This window comes from Chelonia mydas, chromosome 1, assembly GCF_015237465.2.
Source record: "Chelonia mydas isolate rCheMyd1 chromosome 1, rCheMyd1.pri.v2, whole genome shotgun sequence".
NCBI classification, from domain to species: domain Eukaryota; kingdom Metazoa; phylum Chordata; order Testudines; family Cheloniidae; genus Chelonia; species Chelonia mydas.
Window position 1 is genome coordinate 136,580,199 of NC_057849.1, and position 19,817 is coordinate 136,600,015.

General features: G+C 39.7%; 1 protein-coding gene across 3 annotated transcripts in view; it reads left to right on the forward strand.

Moving 5' to 3' along the window:
* Positions 1-3,359: 3,359 nt before the first annotated feature.
* Positions 3,360-19,817, forward strand: part of CDKL5 (cyclin dependent kinase like 5) — a 214,056-nt gene continuing 197,598 nt past the window's right edge. For 2 of the 3 annotated variants that reach the window (XM_037901155.2, XM_037901170.2), the window contains exon 1: positions 3,360-3,496. The gene's annotated coding sequence lies outside the window, so the exon portion shown is untranslated. The remainder of the gene's footprint in view (positions 3,497-19,817) is intronic. The other variant, XM_043537928.1, reaches the window with a different exon arrangement.

Genomic DNA, 19,817 nt, shown 5'->3' on the forward strand with positions numbered 1-19,817 from the left:
TATGTCCCCTGCTGTTTTACCTGCATTCTCATATATTTCATGTTATAGCATTCTTGGATGATGACCCAGCACACGTTGTTCATTTTAAGAACACTTTCACTGCAGATTTGACAAAGCGCAAAGAAGATACCAATGTGAGATTTCTAAAGATAGCTACGGAACTCTACCCAAGGTTTAAGAATCTGAAGTGCCTTCCAAAATCTGAGAGGGATGAGGTGTGGAGCATGCTTTCAGAAGTCTTAAAAGAGCAACACTCCAATGAGTAAACTACAGAACTGAACCACCAACAAAGAAAATCAACCTTTTGCTGGTGGCATCTGACTTGGATAATGAAAATGAACCTGTGTCAATCCGCACTGCTTTGGATTGTAATCGAGCAGAATCTGTCATCAGCACGGACACATGTCCCATGGAATAGTGGTTGAACCATAAAGGACATATGAATCTTTAGCGCATCTGGCAAATAAATATCTTGTGATGCCAGGTACAACAGTGCCATGCGAACGCCTGATCTCACTTTCAGGTGACATTGTAAACAAGAAGCAGGCAGTGTTATCTCCGGCAAATGTAAACAAACTTGTTTGTCTTAGCGGTTGGCTGAACAAGAAGTAGGACTGAGTGGACTTGTAGGCTCTAAAATTTTACCTTGTTTTATGTTTGAATGCAGGGTTGTTTTTTTTTTACATAATTCTACATTTGTAAATTCAACTTTCATGATAAAGAGATTGCACTACAGTACTTGTATTAGATGAATTGAAAAATACTATTTCTTTTGTTTTTTTACAGTGCAAATACTTGAAATTAAAAATAAATATAAAGTGAGCACTGTACACTTTGTGTTCTATGTTGTAATTGAAACCAATATATTTGAAAATGTAGAAAACATCCAAAAATATTTAAATAAATGTTAGTCTGTTATTAACAGTGTGAATAATCACGTGATTAATTTTTTTAATTGCTTGACAGCCCTGATATATATATATATATACACCAATCCAAAACAAGCCAGGGCCCTGATCCTGAATCAGTTTGGTGCAAAGTACTGCACCTGCCTGCAAAGGTCTCCCTAAGACACAAAGGTGTACCTGGGCAGAGTTCATTGCAAGATCAGGGTTAAGGTTGGAAATGTTTGCTGTAATCATACTTGATCTTTACCCATAAACCTGAAAATTCACTTCCCTTTGAGAAGTATCTGATCCTAAAAATAGAAATTATTATTATGTAGATACTAACCCCAACAACAACAGACAGTTCTCCACTCTGTTTTTGGCTCAGCAGTGTATGACACTCCATGACTATTTACAAGAATTCACAGTGACTGTGCTACTGCACTTATAATTAGGCCTGGTATTAAAGAAAAAATGAAACACAGTAAGACAGAATATTTGTTTTAATTATTAGCATATGTCACAGTAAACTCATTTACTTCTTTTAAGAATTAATGTACATCACATCTATTTATCACCATTTTCAGTGGTGGCAGAAGCATCCTGTATCCTGGAATCCGTAGAGACATTGAGATAATAAGGGTTTATGAATATACACCAGTAGAGTTCAGAGTAGCAAATGCTGCAGCATGTGTACAACGCTCTGGGAACTAGTTTCATGTTTTTGCTTGAATTTCAGTTCAGATTATGTTTATGCCCATAGATAATGTGATCTATTTCTGATACTGCAATACATTGTATGTTTCAGGGTGGAGGACTGTGTATGATGAGGGTTATATCTAGAGTTGAACAGTGGCTAATGCTGTTGGATAGGGGATTCCCCTGTTCTTGAAAGATTTCTATTGATTGGTCCATCTAGCTAGGTAATTATAAGGTCCTCATCTCTATAGTATCTGAGTAATTTTCTTTTTGCAAGTGTTTGTAAGTTGCTGTTAAGCAACACCACAAAAAACAGATGAATTTCTCTTTATCTGCCAAGTTGAATCCGCAAATATAATTCAGTCCCAAGATGACTCTCCACTAATGATCTCTCATTTAGTTAAATACAATTACAAGATACAGTATGAGAGAGGAAACTCAAACCAAACAACAGCTACCAAACAGCCATACTCCATGATGTGTCTCCAGGAGAGTACATGTTGCCAGCCCTTGAAATTTTACCATTATTCTTGTAATATTGTGTAGGGTTTTTTTTTTTTTTTGATAGCCCTTGCTTCTGGAATCATGTGAATCTGACAGTTTCTCAGCTTCAGTTTTTTTAAGAGTACATTTCTAGTTCAAATGGTTTGCAGAGAAAAGCTGTAAAGGGTGGATCAAACAGCAGAAGACATGTAAAAAGGGCTGGAAGTATTATTATTTTAAAGGTTTCACAGTAGCAGCTCTGTTAGTCTGTATCTGCAGAAAGAAAAGGAGGACTTGTGGCACCTTAGAGACTAACACATTTATTTGAGCATAAGCTTTCGTGAGCTACAGCTCACTTCATCGGATGATTTTTAAGCCAGCTCATGATTTTTTCGAAAACGACATGATTTTTGAATGCTAATGGGTTGGCAATACTGGTATTTTAGGGTGCTTTTTCCCCGTTTGAAACATTTGACAGTTGATCTGACGAAAAGAAGGGGATTTAACCCACAGACTGTCCTGCAAATCCAGAGGGAGAGGAAGCAGCTCCCTTCATCCCCATCTGAGCCCCAGCCTCTCCTCTTGCCTTTCGCCACACCAGTGACTCTCGCAGCTCTATGCGTCGGTGTGTTGTGGGTGTAATTGTAATAGTAATAGTGTAATAAATAGTGTAATAGTTCGCCTGCCCCCCCCCCCCAAAAAAATGCAGCGCAACGATTTCAAGAGAGCGGGGAGAGATTAAAACCCCTTCTAAATTAGACACCCCCCAGAGCGGGCTCTGCCTCCTCACGAGCCGCTGCCAGCCAGCCCCTAGGAACATTCCTACACCTACCCACCGCTGCCTCCCCGAAGATCACCGCCCTTGGCCTCCACCTGCCTGTGTCACAGGGATGCCGCATGTCGCATGCATTTGACAGCAGCTGCTCCCCCCCTCCGCGACCAGGATCTCCTCCCCGCCCCCCTTGCTGCTGCTGCCGCCTCCTTCCTGTCACGACCCCCGCCGCTGCTCCGCCCCCTCCCGCTCCGGCTCGGACCCTCCCCCCGCCCCAGGCTCCAGCTGTCAGCCAGCCGCCCGCACCCCGGCTCTGGTTGCTCGGGAACTGCAGAGTCAACCGAGCTTGTCCACGCGGTGGGCGGGGTCGAGGTAGGAGAGCGGACGGAGGGAGGGGGTGAGGCCCCCCAGCCCCTCCCGCGCGGAGGAATAGCCAGCTCGTATTGGCCGCGTGGTGGGGGCGTGGCTGCCTGCCCGCGGGCTCGCTCTCTCCCATTGGAGGGGGCCGGTGTCAATGCAGTAGGCGTGGGCGGGGCGGGGCGGGCAGCGGGCTAGGCTGAGAGCGGAGCGGGCTGGCCGCGGAACGGGGTGGTGAGCGCTGCTCGGGGTAACGAAAACAGCGGCGGAGCCGCAGCCCAGCAGCCGCCGGAGCCGGGTGAGTGCCGGGGCCGCGCGGCCAGGGGGAGCCCCAGCCCCACCTGTCACCTGCCCGGCAGCGCCGGGGCCGCTGCTCTCCCCCGCCCCGGGCAGTGAGCGGCCCCTGCGCTGCGGGGCGGGCTGGGGCGGGTTTCCCCGCGGCGCCGGGGCGAGGGTGTGTCGGGCTCCCGGTTGGGGGGGCGGCGGTCGCAGGGATCTGTCGGGTTCAGGGCTCGTCCCTGCCGCCCGGGCTTCCCCGGCTGGGACGGGTCGGTGCTGGCGGCTGCCTCGGAAACCCTCCGCCCCGTCGCTCGGGGTGGGTTTGTGGCTTCCCCCGGCAAGGGAAAGGGGCCACTTGCTCCTAGGCGGGGGGCGACCCGGGAGCGATGCGGGCGGAGAAGTGGCGTGGGGAGCATCAGGCGCAGCCCCCGCTCCCCCAGGCGAGGAGAAAACCCTTCCCCAGGGTCGGCTGCGGGGAAGAGGAAAGGCGCTGGGATCCCGATCGCGGTGGGGCTGTCCTTTGCCTCTGCTCCAAGCCTCCATCTTTCATATCTGCCTCTGGCTGGTGGATGTGCAATTAAATATGGATTTCCTTTGCCCCCACCCCGGTCCTGGACAGCTGCAAAGGAGAGGGATGTTCTGAGTGGGACGCTTATGGCTCACGCTTCTAACCTGCCCTTCAGAGCCTGTTGAAGGCTGGAAGGGAGGGGGTTGCGCTACCTTTTTAATTCCTGATTTTTGGCTTCTGTGTGGAGGATGTGTGGGTGGTGCTGCTGCTTAACTACTTCGCCAGCCTCTGGTTTTGGATCCTCCTCTTGTCTGCATAGCTTCATTGCCTACCGTTGATGCGGCAGGTAGCTTTCCCAAGCAGTAGCAGGAAACTGCTGTCGTGAAACTGACAAGAATCAGTGAATTTCTTCCAGCTGCTGCTTGGGGAAAGCTATGAGCAACATCAGGAGCGTTAGGGTTCTCTGTAGACTCGGAAAGACAATACTACATGGTCTACATTCATATTTGGAATATGAACTTCTATCCCTTATGGATGCGAAACTTAATCTTTTTTTTTTTTTTTAAGTGAAAGCTTTGTTGCGCCACGGATCAGATTGTGAGTGAATACAGTACAATACAGAATAGGATTTGGAGAAAAAAATCAATGTGTTTACTCTGTACTGGCAAGTGAAAGCTTTCCAGGGAGACTGAGAGGCCTAAGCCATCAGGTTATGCGGTAATTAAGGGCAATATTTTCAAATAAATTGTTTTCGTTTTGTGTTTGTACAGCACTTTGCACTGTGGAGTCCTTGTTCATGAATTGGGGTCCTAGGATAATACAAATAATGGCCTGATATAAAAATAAAAAAATGAAGATGTGCTGAGCACCTGAAGCTCATGCTGAAAGTGAATGACTGTGTTCTGTTGTACCCATTGTAGTAATGGTCTCTTGGCTACAGTGCTTGATTTTCGAGTAGCCCACGTCCGTAAATCCTGCTTCTCCTTATTGATTGTGTGAAACATTGTAATTTATTTTTTTCCTCCATAATTAAACATAATATGATTGAATTTACATTCCATAGTGCATTTTGGATTTGCCTAAAAACCAAAATAAACAGCAATTTTTTTTTAAGTTTCAGTATACATATTACCTGAATACCAAAGCAGTCTAGTTTTCAACTTGAATGTCTGTTACAGTGGTGCTTTGTGCTTCCAGTCAAAGCAAGTACATTTTATAAAAAACTTACATTTTTTCTGCTGTTATAATTTAGCCCCTTTATGGCTTAAAATAATTTGAGACTTTTAATCAGAGAAACTCTTACAATGAGAGGGGGGAAGGGAAGGTGGTAGCCTTGTGAGTTTCCAAAATCAATAGTCAGATTGCATGTTAAAGTGATGTTAAAGGTCAAGTTAAATTGATGAAAATAGGAGAATTTTAAAGATGGGATGGAAGACTTTATATGGAATCTGTTTTTGTTTAAAACCCTCTGGGAAAATATTTTAGGGTGTAGTAGCTTACATTTCTAATACCTTTATATTACTTTAAGTTGAACGTTTAAAAAATCAAAAAAAATTTATTTTTGCATTTCACTCATTTTGGCAATGAATAGAAACTCGTCACCTGCGCTCTTGGCAAGTTGTTCTGTGAGGGAATCTTTTCTGATTGTGTAACATTTTTAAAAATAATCCCGAAGTATTAATTCTTCAAGGTTTTTAGAACATTGTTGTCTCGAACAGGAAATTTTTCAGATCACTTTTGTTTGACCTTACTGTAAGAACAGTTAGTCTTATAATGCTGTTAGTATTGCATATAATATTGTACAAGAATCATATATTTTTCATCTTCAGCTTAATTGAAATATTGAAAATGTGTTTTGATACATTTAAAATGTTATTTTAGTAGTTAGTTTTAAACTAGAATGACTATATTTCCTTGTAACTCAGAAGAAAATACACTTTCATATCTTATTATGACAGGTTTCAGAGTAGCAGCCGTGTTAGTCTATATTCGCAAAAAGAAAAGGAGGGCTTGTGGCACCTTAGAGACTAACAAATTTATTTGAGCATAAGCTTTCATGAGCTACAGCTCACTTCATCGGATGCATTATGCTCAAATAAATTTGTTAGTCTCTAAGGTGCCACAAGTACTCCTTTTCTTTTTATATCTTATTATGTAAATACTAAAAAATATGTACTGTGATGCTGTATAATCCTAACAGTAAGTCATCAAGGAGTACTCATTTTCATAAATCTTGATGGTTAGCAAAGTCACTACTACTGCGTCTGTTCACTACATTGACTATATAACTTACTGAACATACACTGCTGCATGAGAGAGCATTTTAGATTTTTGAGCTAGCATGTCAGATTCTACCACTGGAGCAATGGTGTATTTATCTGTAGCACTCGTGTGGTATGACAGTAGCAGTGGCTATTTCTGTTAATGCATGGAGTAGAGTGAGTGGGAGGAGAATCAAAGCTTCAAGTACAAAGTAAAATAAAAAAAAAATTGCCATCTACAAAAGAGTCTAGTCAGATAAAGAACAGTTGAACTCTGTTTAAAAAAAAAATTTAGTTGAGATGCTGTCTACATAGGGATACCCTTGAAAATGGTTCAGATACTTCAGTGCCAGTGCTTCTCTCTGAAGCGTATTACACACTGCTCTCAGACTTCAGTATCTGTCAGTTTTTCTTGGTGGAATTGAAGTTGTTGCTCAAACACTATGACATGGGTTCTGGCTATCTCAGAGACCACTTTTTTCTCACCCTCTGCCATGGTAGTTGGGATTATCTGTGAAACTTTTCTGAACAGTTACTGTATTGAATACTGGAGATCTAGAAGCAGAGCGTCCTTCATGAAGGACTGTCATCGCCGGAAATTCATTTACCCAATTGGGCCAAAAAGCTCCTCCCCCCCCCATTTTTTTTATATTAGCTATACAAGTTTCCCAGGGTTATATCTTAGGCCCTCTCCCCCCCTCCCCCAAAGTAAAGAAATAAAAGGACACCTTGGGAGAAGTTTATGCTGGGAAGATAGGCCAGCTCATCCTCTCATTTCACCATTTAAAAATAACAATGTCTTTCATTTCTAATAACACCTTCCATCTGAGGATTTCAAGGTGCTTTATGAGCAAGCAGAGAATCATGGAAATGTGTGGTTGTAAGGGACCTCAAGAGGTCATCTAGTCCAGCCCCCTGCTCCTGAGGCAAGATCAAGTTTATCTAGACAATTCCTGACAGGCATTTTTCTAACTTGTTCTTCAAAACCTCCAGTGATGGGTATTCCACAACTTGCCTTGGATGCCTATTCCAGTGTTAACTATCCTTATAGTTAGAAAGTTTTTCCTAATATGTAACCCAAATCTCCTTGGCTGTGGTTTAAGCAGATTACTTCTTGTCTTGCCTTCAGTGGACATGAAGGAAAAATTGATCACAGTCCTCTTTATAACATCCCTTATCCTCTCTGAAGATTATTATTAGGTCCTCCCTCAGCCTTTTTCGAGACTAAACTTGTCCAATTTTTAATCCTGTTCTCACAGGTCAGTTTTTTAAAAACCTTTTATCATTTTTGTTGCTTTCCTGTGGACTTTCCAATTTGTACACATATTTCTGAAAGTGTGGCACGCAGAACTGGACACAGTACTCCAGCTGAGGCCTCTCACATGCTAAACAGAGCCGGACAATTTCCTCCAATGTCTTGCATATGACATTCCTGTTAATACATCCCAGCAGGCTAGCCTTTTTCTCAATTGCATCAGTTTGTTGACTCGTATTCAATTTGTGATCCACTCTAACTGCTGGATATTTTTCAGTAGTATTACTGCCTATCCAGTTATTCTTCATTTTGTATTTGTGCATTTGGTTTTTTCTTTCTAAGTATAGTACTTTTCATTTATCTTTATTAAATTTATCTCACTGATTTCAGACAAATTCTCCCATTTTCCAAGGTCATTTTGAATTCTAATCCTGTCCTCTAAAGTGGTGGAAATCCTTCTGAGTTTGGTATCAAATGCATATTTTATAAGCATATTCTCCACTCCATTATCCAAGTCTTCAATGAAAATATTGAGTAGTACCATAGAAGGATAGACACCCTATAGGACCCCACTAGATACATCACTCTCAGTTTGACAGTGAACTATCAAGAACTACTATTTGAATATGATCTTTCCACCAGTTTTGCACCCACTGTGACAGATATGGCCATGCATGCAATATCCTGGACAAACTACTGAAATAAATTTAAGTATCTTTGGAGTCCATTGTATTAAAAATGCAAACTTTATGTATTATTGTGGGGTCTTATGTAACTTTTCTGGGGAGGTGACATGGCCAATGTAAACCTGGGGAAGTGTTATGAACGTCAAAGGACTATTTTAAATAATGTACCAGAAAAAGTTAAGTGGAGTTCCTAGGAAATACGTGTGTTTGGGTGGGGGGGGGGGATACAAATTACCTCCTTCAGTTATGCAAAGACCCAACCTTTAAATTTTACCCTGAGGAGGGGACCATTGGCTGATTACCTATTAATGTATCTGCAGATCAAAGACCCAAACTCTATAAAGGAGTGATTCTCAGATTCTTATGTGTCCTTGTTCGTTGGTAACAGCTGTTACCAACTTGTGACCACGGGGGCGGGGAACACTCTTGATGGGGTTTGAAGGATGGATCACTTGCCAGAGCCCTTGTTGGAGTTGGGAGGGGGGTGATCACTCGTATGCCTAGTTGCATGGGTGTAGGTTGTTGTATTGTTTTTAATATGGTTTCACTGTAATGTTTTCACCTTAAGAATAAATATGCTTGATTATGAAAAGCTGTGTGATAACTCATACTTGTGGGCAATAATGCTGTTTAAAGCCTTTGTGGAAAAGGCAAAACAGGCCTGTTGAGGCAGTCTGACTTGCTGGGGAATTCACAGTGTATGCTGGGTACTGTGCAGCCTGGAAAAACCCGGGTAAGATGGAAGGGAGTTGAGGTTCTCTACCCAAGACAGATGATGGCTGAGGACCCTGGAGTCTAGAGTGAATGCCTTCAATTGGACCACAGAGGGGTAGTAGAGGTGCAGTTGCCCTGAACTGTGGTACCCATGTTACAGTAATTTCATCAAGATCACATTTCCCTAATTTTCTTAAGAAAAGGTCATGTGGGACTGCCAAAAGCCTTATTAAATTAAGGTACATCACATCTATAACTTCTCTCCTATCCAGTAGGCCAGTAACCCTTTCAAAGAAGGAAATTAGGTTGGTTTGGTATGAATTGTTCTTGACAAATCTATGTTGGCTATTACTTATAACCCTATACTTAAAAATGGATTGTTTAAACATGAGCTAAGCCTTGCAATACCACTGTGAGGTAGGTGTTATCTGGATTTTACGTATCAGGAAACCAAGGTACAAAGAAGGTAGGTGACTTGCACAGACATGCAGGAAGTATGTGGAAGTAACTGGGAATAGTCCATATTTCTGACTTCATGTCCTATATTCTATCTGCCAAATCTTGCTGTCTTTGTTACAGCAGCTTATATGGCTTAATCTCTTTCCACCACATGTGAAACATGGTAATATTTTCCTTTTAAAAAGTGATAAGAATCAATTTCATGTTAATTAAAACATAACACAGGAAAAATGATGAACTATAGATCTAAAATGCTCTACCTACAGAGCCTATTTGATTTAATTCATAATATTTCAACTATTATATTGACAAATCTAACTTCTTAAAGTTGACAATCTGTTATCATAATAAGCTTTTAGACACAAACCATCCTTATGCAAAATTTCATAATACAATATAATTTTCCTTCACTAAAATTGTTTTAAGTATTTTTTGTTAAATGAAGAATATATTTGCATGAAAACTATTAAATATTAAATATTCTGATTAACTGAATGCTGAGAGAATGGAAAATAGAAATTTTAAAATAAAAATCCACTCCCAACAGAATTTTATCTTAATATCTTAGAAATGTTCTACATATACTTTGTCTTCTAGGCTGCACATTCCGTAACATCTACTTGAATTTTCAAGGGATAAACTAGCCACTTTTGGGCTTCAATACTGTTTTATATTTGCATTCACGAAACACATTTCAGAGCAAAATAAAAATCTGAATATGAGGGCTGTGGAATTACAACAAAAGGGTACTGCTTTATTTGTACCAAGATCTATACACATACATTACTTCATAATTATGAGACTTAATTTAAACCGTGGCTTTGTCAACAATAAAAAAAAAAGGAGCAACAATATCCTTAGAGTTTAGTTATAAACTTCTTTATATACATGGGTCCCATTTGCATTTTTGCCTTTTTTAGAGAGACCCAAAACACTCCAAGATTACATACAAAAATGTTAATGTTTTGTAGGCAGTGTGGGGCATTCCTATGACCAGTTTAGTCCTGTAGGGAATGTTAGTGTTTGTTTTCCACCTTAGCTTCAAATCTCTAGTGTGACTCTGAATTGGTGCTATTCAGTTTATTGTCTAATGTTGGAATTACCCCTTGATGTCTCAAATTAACTCTTTAGTCAATGGTACTTTGAAAACTGAAATAAATGACGTATTTTAACACTGTGACATGTAGTTGTAGCTATGTCGGTCTCCGGATATTAGAGAGTCAAGGTGAGTGAGATCTTTTATTGGACAAAATCTCCCATGAGAGAAACTAACTTTCGAGCTTACACAGAGCTCTTCTGGAAACTCCCAGACCCGAAGATGAGCTCAGAAGCTTGTGTCTCTCACCAACAGAAATTTTGTATAATAAAATATATTACCTCACCCATCTTGTCTCTTACTCTAACACTGACGTGAATGTATTTTTGGGGGGAGGAAAAAAATCTCTTTGATATTGGTGGCACACAGATAAAATTTGCTGGCACTATGTGAAAGTGATGAATAAATCCTAAGAAGAAATGTGAGTAATTTTTTAATATGCCAGCTAGAGAGATCTCCTGTATTTTGGTGAACAGTAGTACTGTCTCCCTTATTTTGTTTTTCTTCATCTTACAGATGACTATAGAAATACAGATGTTAATGTTCACACACTGCTTCATTCATTGGTGAAGTGAAGGGGGAATGTGACTGTCTGATTACATAGAACCAGATATTCATGAACCTATTTCTGCATGAAACTATTTGAAACAAAAAAAAATAAGTTTGGACCATAAGTGCTAAGTAAAGCTGGCTTCTTTTTTCACCGAAAACAACCAATATTTAAAAGCAGTTATCTATTTGCTGAGCTTTTACAAATATTAGAAGTTGAAGAAATGATTATCATTTGGTGTATTTACAAAAGAATTTTTTTTTAAAGCTAGTTCACTGTCCTCAGAAATTTGCTGTGATTGATCTCCTCAAATGACATGGTTATTTGTGAACCAATTATATTTGTACTTTAATTCAAAATATCACTTCATTTTCCTAACACATGCAAAATGATTGTTTGTTTGTTTGACATCTTAAAGTGGACTGTGTAATCCAAAACAAGTTCTATGTTGGTCTAAAATGCGATGACTTGCAAATCTTCCAAGTATATTGTGTAATTAAATTGAATTTAGCATTTGTGAAATGAATAGTTTCTCAGCCATGGGGATTGATGTCCTACTTATCCACAGAATACATAGATAACCGCAATGTTTACTTCAGTTCACTGCCTCGGCAGTGTATCTCAACCAGCTGTGACCTTGAAAGATTTGTTCGCTCTACCAGTTCCTTATTTGCCTGTAGTATGCTAATTGTGGTGGTGGTTTACATATGAAATAGATATGTCATGTAGGAATTGAACTTACCCAACAGCCTGGCTAAACTGTGTCAAATGGTAACAGTTTTTTATTACTATTGGCTAGGGTGACCAGATAGCAACTGTGAAAAAACAGGACGGGGGTGGGAGGTAATAGACGCCAATATAAGAAAGTCCCAAAAAACGGGACATCTGGTCATCCTACTATTGGCCTGCTGTTGAGTCAGTGACCAGGACCTCGAAGTCAGAGTTTCCATATCCTATTATCAATCCCCTAAACCATCAAGCTTTCCTTTCAAAGGCAGCTTTAAGGTATAAGGATGGCTATATCTGTCATTTTACTAAAATCTTATTTTAAAATGCAAGATCTGTTAAGCTCTGTACTGTTAAGGTTAGAGGTCAAGAGATGATGGATTTTTTTTTTGATGTCTGAGATGTCCTATGGCCGTTACATATGTGCATGCTTAGATCCATTGACTTCAGTGAAATTACATGTATGGGTATGGGTTTCAGGATCTGCTCATATAACTGTAGAGTTTGTCTTTAGAAGGCAAACTTGTAAGTACCGTTTTGTTTTGTTTTTTGAACCTCTTCACACATCAGGATATTTCCTGTTAAAGCATTCTTCTTTCCATAACTCTAAAACCTTTGTCTTCACAAAACAACATTTCTTTATCTTCTTAAAGTAGGTATTTACAGTATATAAACACCAGAGAAACTTGCTGTAAGGTATCTTGTCATTGTAGCGTTAACAGTATACCTACTGCAAAGGATTCTTATTAACCTTGCTGTAACTTACTCCTTATACTGTATCATATTAATCACTGGTTTCTGAGAACAGTTGCCTGAAGACAGGTATGTGTTTCATACCATATAGCACCTTTATTGGTTGTGTGGTGGTTGTTTTTTTGTTTTTGTTTTGCCTACCTGAAGTACTAACAATAGAAGAAAGTGAAAATCTTGGTTAGCCTTCCTTAAAGGGTCACCTTTAACCCAAATATCACACTTCTGACTTTTTAAATTAACTATTGTTTTAAGCAACAGTTAAGATTAGAGATGCCATACAGGCAAAAAAATTTTTTTGTGTGGTTCTCTTTTTCACTTTGTACCTTTGACAGCACTTTGTGTATAGTCAGTTTCCTCTTTCCTCTCTGTAATCTAATAAATGCCTATTCTGGCAAATAGCTATGCACCTGTGTAGTACTAAACTTATTGCATTACTCAGCTTTATGTGTCTGCAGGATTGGGGCCCATGTCAGTTTCCCCTGTTTGTGGGCCTTGCACATAGCAACAGGGGAGAGGGAGAGTTTGCAGGGATATTGTGGAACCACAAAATTGGCAGGTGAGCGAGTAGCACCTGAAACTGTTTTTGTGGGGTGTTTTTAATTGACTAGATTTCAGAGTGACCGTGGTGCTATAAATGAATCACTGGAATAAGATTTAGGAATCTGCAGAACTTTTAATTATGCTAGAAATATTTTTAGAGAGTGAACACTTGAAAATGTCCTATGCTAACTTGCTTATAGGTTGTTTTCATATAGAATGGTTTTAAGTTTTTTTTTAGGCTTGATATTTTCTTCAGATGAAACAAGTTGCAAGTAAAGGAGTGGGCATAAAATATTGAGTGTCATTGCTAGGATTGTATGTGATAAACATAAACAGTAATCTTTTACTTGCTATGACTGCAATAGATTTTGACTGGAGTGAGCATATATCTATACCAATGGTCCCCAAACTTTTTCTGTTGCACCCGCCCCTTACCCGTAATGGAACCTAATCCTCCCCCCCACCCACCTCCTGTCAGGAGCCAGGGGCAGGAGCTGCGGCTGGGTACAAGAGCAGGTCTGCAGCTGGGGTCCAAACTGGACTGGGGGCAGGGCTGGGGCCGGAGCGGAGCGTGGGACTGGGTGGGACTCCCTCTCTGACCCCTGTTGGGGCTGGCCTAGGCCCTGCCATGCTCCCTCCCCATCCCAAACATTCCTATATGACCCCCAAGGTGGTCGTGCCTGACAGTTTGGAGACCACTGATCTATATAATATGTATAGAATGAACTATATTAATTTTCTGGCTGCCAAGTCGCAAAAACCTAACACATTCTGTCTTATTTTTAATGGTTCCAGTTGAGGTGGGATTCTTATGAAGACAAGTTTCCCTGTACCAGTTAGACTCTGCTCTGTTTCTACAACTAGACAAATTTAAATTAAACACACCACAAAAATTGTGAACCAGTTCATGCATGCCTTTTGTTTAATTATTTTGATCGATAGCTGCCCCGGTGATAGTTTTTAAAAATTCCCACTCATATACTGGCTTTAGATGAAAAGACAGGCTTTTGCTGTAATCCTTAATTGAAGATCATTTTAAGTTTACATGAAGTGAAAGTCTAATATGAAGTAGGCACGTAGAAGACACCTTTTTGTCATACGCTATTGCCATTATCAGCAATTCCTTTCCCTTTGATAACTTCATGACTCCCTGAAATGGTTCTTCTCTGATGACCATTCTCCCTGCACTTGAAGAAACCTTCTATGCTTTGGACACCCCTTTTCCTGGACTGCCTCCATAACTATGTAGGCAACTCTGGTTCCTTCCAAGTTGGTTGATTTATTTCTCTCTGGCTTCACCCCTCTGATACTTCTGTGGTGTTCCATGAAATAAAATTTTGTCCTGTGCTCTTTCAAAAAATCAGTTTTTGCTCCATCCTCTTGTCTTTGTTTTTATCTACAACTCTTATCTTGACATTTTAATTTGTTGGTAGCTTTAGAGTCCTCTCTATTCACACTCATGACTAGGGCCGTACCAAATTCACAGTCCATTTTGGTCAATTTCATGCTCAAAGAATTTCAAAAATCTTAATTTTCTTGGTTTCAGCTATTTAAATCTGAAATTTCCCAGTGTTGTAACTGTAGAGATCCTGACCCCAAAAGGAGTTTGGGGTGGGGGGAGAGGTTTGCAAAGTTATTGCATTATTGTAGCGGGGGTGCGGTACTGCTACTCTTCTGCGCTGCTGGTGGCGGCAGCACTGCCTTCAGAGCTGGGCAGCTGGAGAGCTGTGGCTGCTGGCTGGGAGCCCAACTCTGAAGGTAGAGTACCACCAGAAGTAAGGATGGCATGGTATCATATTGACACCCTTAATTCTGTGCTGCTGCTGCTGGGGTGCTGACTTGAGAATGAGCACCCAACCAACAGCCACTGCTCTCCAGTTGCCCAGCTCTGAAGGCAGCACAGAAGTAAGGGTGGCAATACTACGACTGTACTAAAATAACCTTGTCACCCCCCCCCCACAACTCCCTTTTGGGTCAGGACCCCCAGTTTGAGAAACACTGGTCTCCCCTGTGAAATCTGTATAGGGTAAAAGCACACAGGTCAGATTTCACAGTCTGACATGTTTTTCATGGCCCTTGTCATGACTAAATGAAGTTGTGGCTCATTCTCACCTTTAGTTAAAGACGTCAAAGACCAAACTGCTTCTTTTGGGTTGGAAGAGCATTCTCTGTTGCAACTCTCTCTCATCTGTCTCTCAATTCAGACTTGGTGATTTTGCTGCTTCTGTTGGTCTGTTACCACCTGCATATGATTTCCTGTAGAAATCTCTTCAGATAATTATGTAGAAATCCTTCCACATATCATTCTTTCCTTGTCTGGATTATTGCAACTCCTTCCTCTGTGGTGTCCAAATCCAAACTCTCTAGAGTTACATATGCAACATGCTGCTGCCTACCTTCTGATATGTGTATGAAATAGTGGCCAAATAATCCTCATGCTTAGAACATCTCCACCCCCATTCACTTCAAAAATGTGATGTCTTAAAAAAAACCCTCCAGCCTACCTTATGGACCTCTTCATACTACCATGATCCATCTGTTTATCTAGTGCAGCTTCTTCTCTCTCCCTTTACTCTGTTTTATGGCTGATGCTATGTGAGCATTCTGTGCAGCTTTTTAACCTGGAATAGCCTCTCCATATCTTTATATTTCCTTTGTAAAAACTTCTTTCCCCTTGTATATGTCACAACTTTTCTTCCTCTTCTATTAGACTTATGACTGACTGTTTTTATTCACATAATATTATTATGCAACTGTTATCTGTCCATTTAGCTGTGAAACTTGTTTGGATACGTTTTGTATTAGACAGAATTATTTATGAAGTGCTATAGATGTACATGATATACAGTGCTGATCCAATGAGAGATCACAGACTGAAGGCACAATTTGGTGCAATACAGTATGTTACAAAACAGGAAAAAAAACAAAGTAGGGGGCAGTCAATGCAGATGGAAAGCTTCGCAGAACAGGGTGGTTTTTAAAGATTTTTTTTTTCCTCTTTGAAGGAGAGGGAAAGGGTTGAATATAACTTGAAAGGCTGTTGCATGTAAAATTGGGCATGGAAAAAGAACAAGAGAGCAAACAAGGGAGAGTGGTATCAATCAAGAAGTACGGGTGGAGTGTAAAGCATGATATGGGTTGTAATTAAAAGGTTGTGCAGATCTTCCAAAGTTAGGACCAGGAGCTTGAACTTGGTGAAGAGAGAGTTCTCTCATTGCTGCCTTCCACTCTCAAAGTACAGAGTTGTCTGTAGACTAGAGAAGGGGAGGCCAAAGTGAAGGATACTATGGTAACTGAAATAAGAGAACTGAAAGTAATGTATGATGCTTTTCCTAAGAGTCACATTCAGATGAGTGTGGTGAAATAAAAGATACTCCAGTATGGGTTAGTTTAGGGTTCCAAGAACTATTATACTGCCTTAGCAGTAATGATAAACTAGCCTGTGTGTGTAGTTTTTGTTTTTTTTAAACAACTCCAATATTAAAGTGAAGTTATGGGATACACTTAGTAGTAGTAGTAGTAGTAGTAATAATAATTAAAAAGAATATTCCAAGTCAGTCAATGAATCTTGATCCTGTTCTTCCTAATTAGACATCCTGTGGCTTCACCAGTTGGAAACTGTCATTATCACTTTTGTTTGTAGCATATTTTTTACAGATTATGTAACAGGACTCTGAGCAAAAAAGTGCATCTGAAAACAAGTTTGGAGCAACCCAATGTGTCTTTACTCTTGTGGAACTAATTTCTTCAGCTGCATCTGCCACTTCAAATTAGCTTATTGTATTTCACAAAAATGGTCCATCTGAACTTGTAAGTTTGTTTATTTGAGAAACTGTCTGAGTCAGCTAGAACTCTGAGAGCTATGAGAGATTTGTTCTAATCGGGCTTTTGCCATAGTCTTCCTTTTACATTTTTGTGCAAACTAGTTGAATTTTTGGTGATTCATCTTTCCCTTATAAAGTATGGTTAATAATTTATTAAAATGGTGATAATAAAAAGTCAGTGCTTAATGAGAGACCGCACACAGTGACAGCCTAGATGGAACAGTATTTTCCTAGATTTACAACAGCTACTTCCTTTCTTTTCTCATTTACAGTTATGACAAAGTTGATATGGGTAATGGTCAGAACTGGTATATTGGGTGTGTAGGGAAGTATAAGTTCATGGCTTTGGGGACATGGTGGGACATGTACGCGTATTCCACTCTCATAAGTTTAGGGCATGATCCTGCAAGATATTGAACAATTTGTGGAGGTCCTGAGTGCCTCCAATTCTCACTTAAGTCACTGGGAGTTGAGGGCCTTCAGCACCTGGCAGGATCACCCTGGTCTTCAGATAACATTTTCCCCCAATAATTACTTAAGTCCTGATATTTTTATTTATAATCTATTTATAAATTTATTTATTTATTTATATAATATAAATTTATATAATATAAATATTTATAAATATTATAGTTCAGTACAATACAGCAGTTATTTGCGCAAAAAGTGTGCTAGGTATTGTACAAAGGAGAGAGGCATGGTTTCTGAAAACACTGACTTCTGCATTTCTTTTGTGTGGGAGAGGAGAAGTTCTTCCATAACTAACCTGCTTATAAGAATTACAAGTGCAACTGAACCTAGCTCATGCTATTCTGTTTATATTAAACCCTCCATTACATAAGTGAATAAATGTAACTTTTAGAAGTAGTGGGTCATGTTGAACTGTTTTCTTAAAAATAACTCTGTGGATGCAAGACAGTGTTTCAGAATTTTAGATGTAAAAGATGTTAATCTTCTTTTACAGAATTGGCAGAGATTTTATTAGTTACATCTGGAAGATTCAGAAAATAAGTGATATTTTCTTTCAGATGGTTCTAGTTATGCTGTTTTATAAAAGTTTCACACTTAAGCTATTACTGTTAGTTATTTCACTTGTGGTGAAAAGCTAGGATGTGCTAAAAGAACATGGTATTTTTTGGAGCAATGAATTAAGAAAAATATACTGTCCTCCTAAATAATTAGATCCCATTACTGCTTTCAGTAACATGTTGAAGACAGTAAAGTATTGTATCATGGAGAACATGCAAGTAAGTATAGTAATATTTAAATAGAGTTAGATTTTAAACATTTTGTATTATGGTAACTGTTTTTAATATCTCTTAAAAAGGTGGTGAATAGTTTTAATTTTCATTTGGCAAATATTAGGATTTCTTAACTTTTTTTTTTTTTCTAATTATGTTTGAAATTTACTTTTTTTTTGGTTCAATTCCTTGTTTGGTCATGAAGTGTTATATGTGGAAATAGTTTTAACTGCTACAGGTGAGTCACCACAAGGAGCATGTTTTTTGTGTATAGTAGCTTACACAGCTGTAAAATTAAGCATATGGATAAATGTTTGCACAGTTAGGGTATGTGTGTGTGTGCATTAAGTACTTAGGGGTAGGGACCATGTCTTTGTATTTTTGTGAAGTGCTTAGCACAATGGTGCCCCATCCCAGTTGGTTATTGCATCACAAATAATTTAGTTTATATTTTTGCAAGTTAAGTGAGTTTTAAAAAAAAGCTTTTAAAATACTCAGTACAAGGAAAAATATAAGTAAGGGTATATTTTAACTATGAAGTGGAAGAAATTAAATTGAGATAGTAATATGGAGAGGAAGAGGGTAACAGAATTGCTTGGGAAGAGCCATCCACTCTACTGAGGATATGTAGTGTATGGCTTTGTTATAACTTTAATGTGTAGACCAATATTTACTTAACCTTTCATTGATCACTTCTTTTACCATGAATTTGGCAAAGTACAAGTAAGCAGAATTTACCCGAGGACTGGGGATGGAGTGAGGATGGAATTCACCCCTCCTCCCCAAACCATGGTAAACGTTGGGTATGAATAGTGGCACCTGTGTCCTTCCCTTCCCATCTTCCTCATCTCCTAGTAAAATTGAGGGCCAAGCGAGCTGCTAGTCGTGAGCCACTGATTACATCCCCTGCCACCACGTCCTCTCATCACTCTGCTCTCAAACCCCTTTCGAACTGCTGCAGAGATTGCACAACATAGCCACTACAGAATTTGGCTAAGAGAGATTCCTTTGGGCTTTCAGGCTTCCATCTTCCTTTTGTGCAGTAGAAATGGGCCTTCATGATTTTATACGCTTATGATGGGGACTAGTGAATTTCACTTTTGTTTCTTATGTAGTGCTTTAACTCTCCCAGATGAAGCGGAATGATAATATATACCTCTTACTCAGAATCTGTAGGACAGATTAAAAACTTGGAAGTTGGTCAAATTGGAAGTTGTAGCCTGCGCTTCTGGAGTGTCCCTTTATAAAATATATTTTTGGTTAGAAATGTTTGACTAGGAGGTTTTCATGTTCATTCTATGTAGCCAGCAGTGGTGGCAGAACTGCTCTGCACAAAAAACAAAACAGATCAGAAGACATGTGTGTTGCAGAACTTTTCCAAAAGCTAGTTATGCAGAACGGCTTGTCTTCATGGTACAGTGGCAGATAAAACATTTAAAATAGATTTCTAAGCAGAGTTTAGACCCAGAAGTGAAATGGCACAGCCAAGCTTAATTTGTAATATAAAACACAGAGCTTTAGATAATATATCTTTAGTCAGTGTATATACTAGATCTAGTTATATTCAGGCCTGAGCCTGCAAACACTTATTCCTGTGACATAGCATTTACTACCTTATGTAATCCCATAGACTCTTTTGACATCAATGGGGACTAGTCATACTTAAAAATAACCATGCCTGACAGTTAAGTGTTTACAGGTTTGGTCTCTTAATTAGTAACTTACTA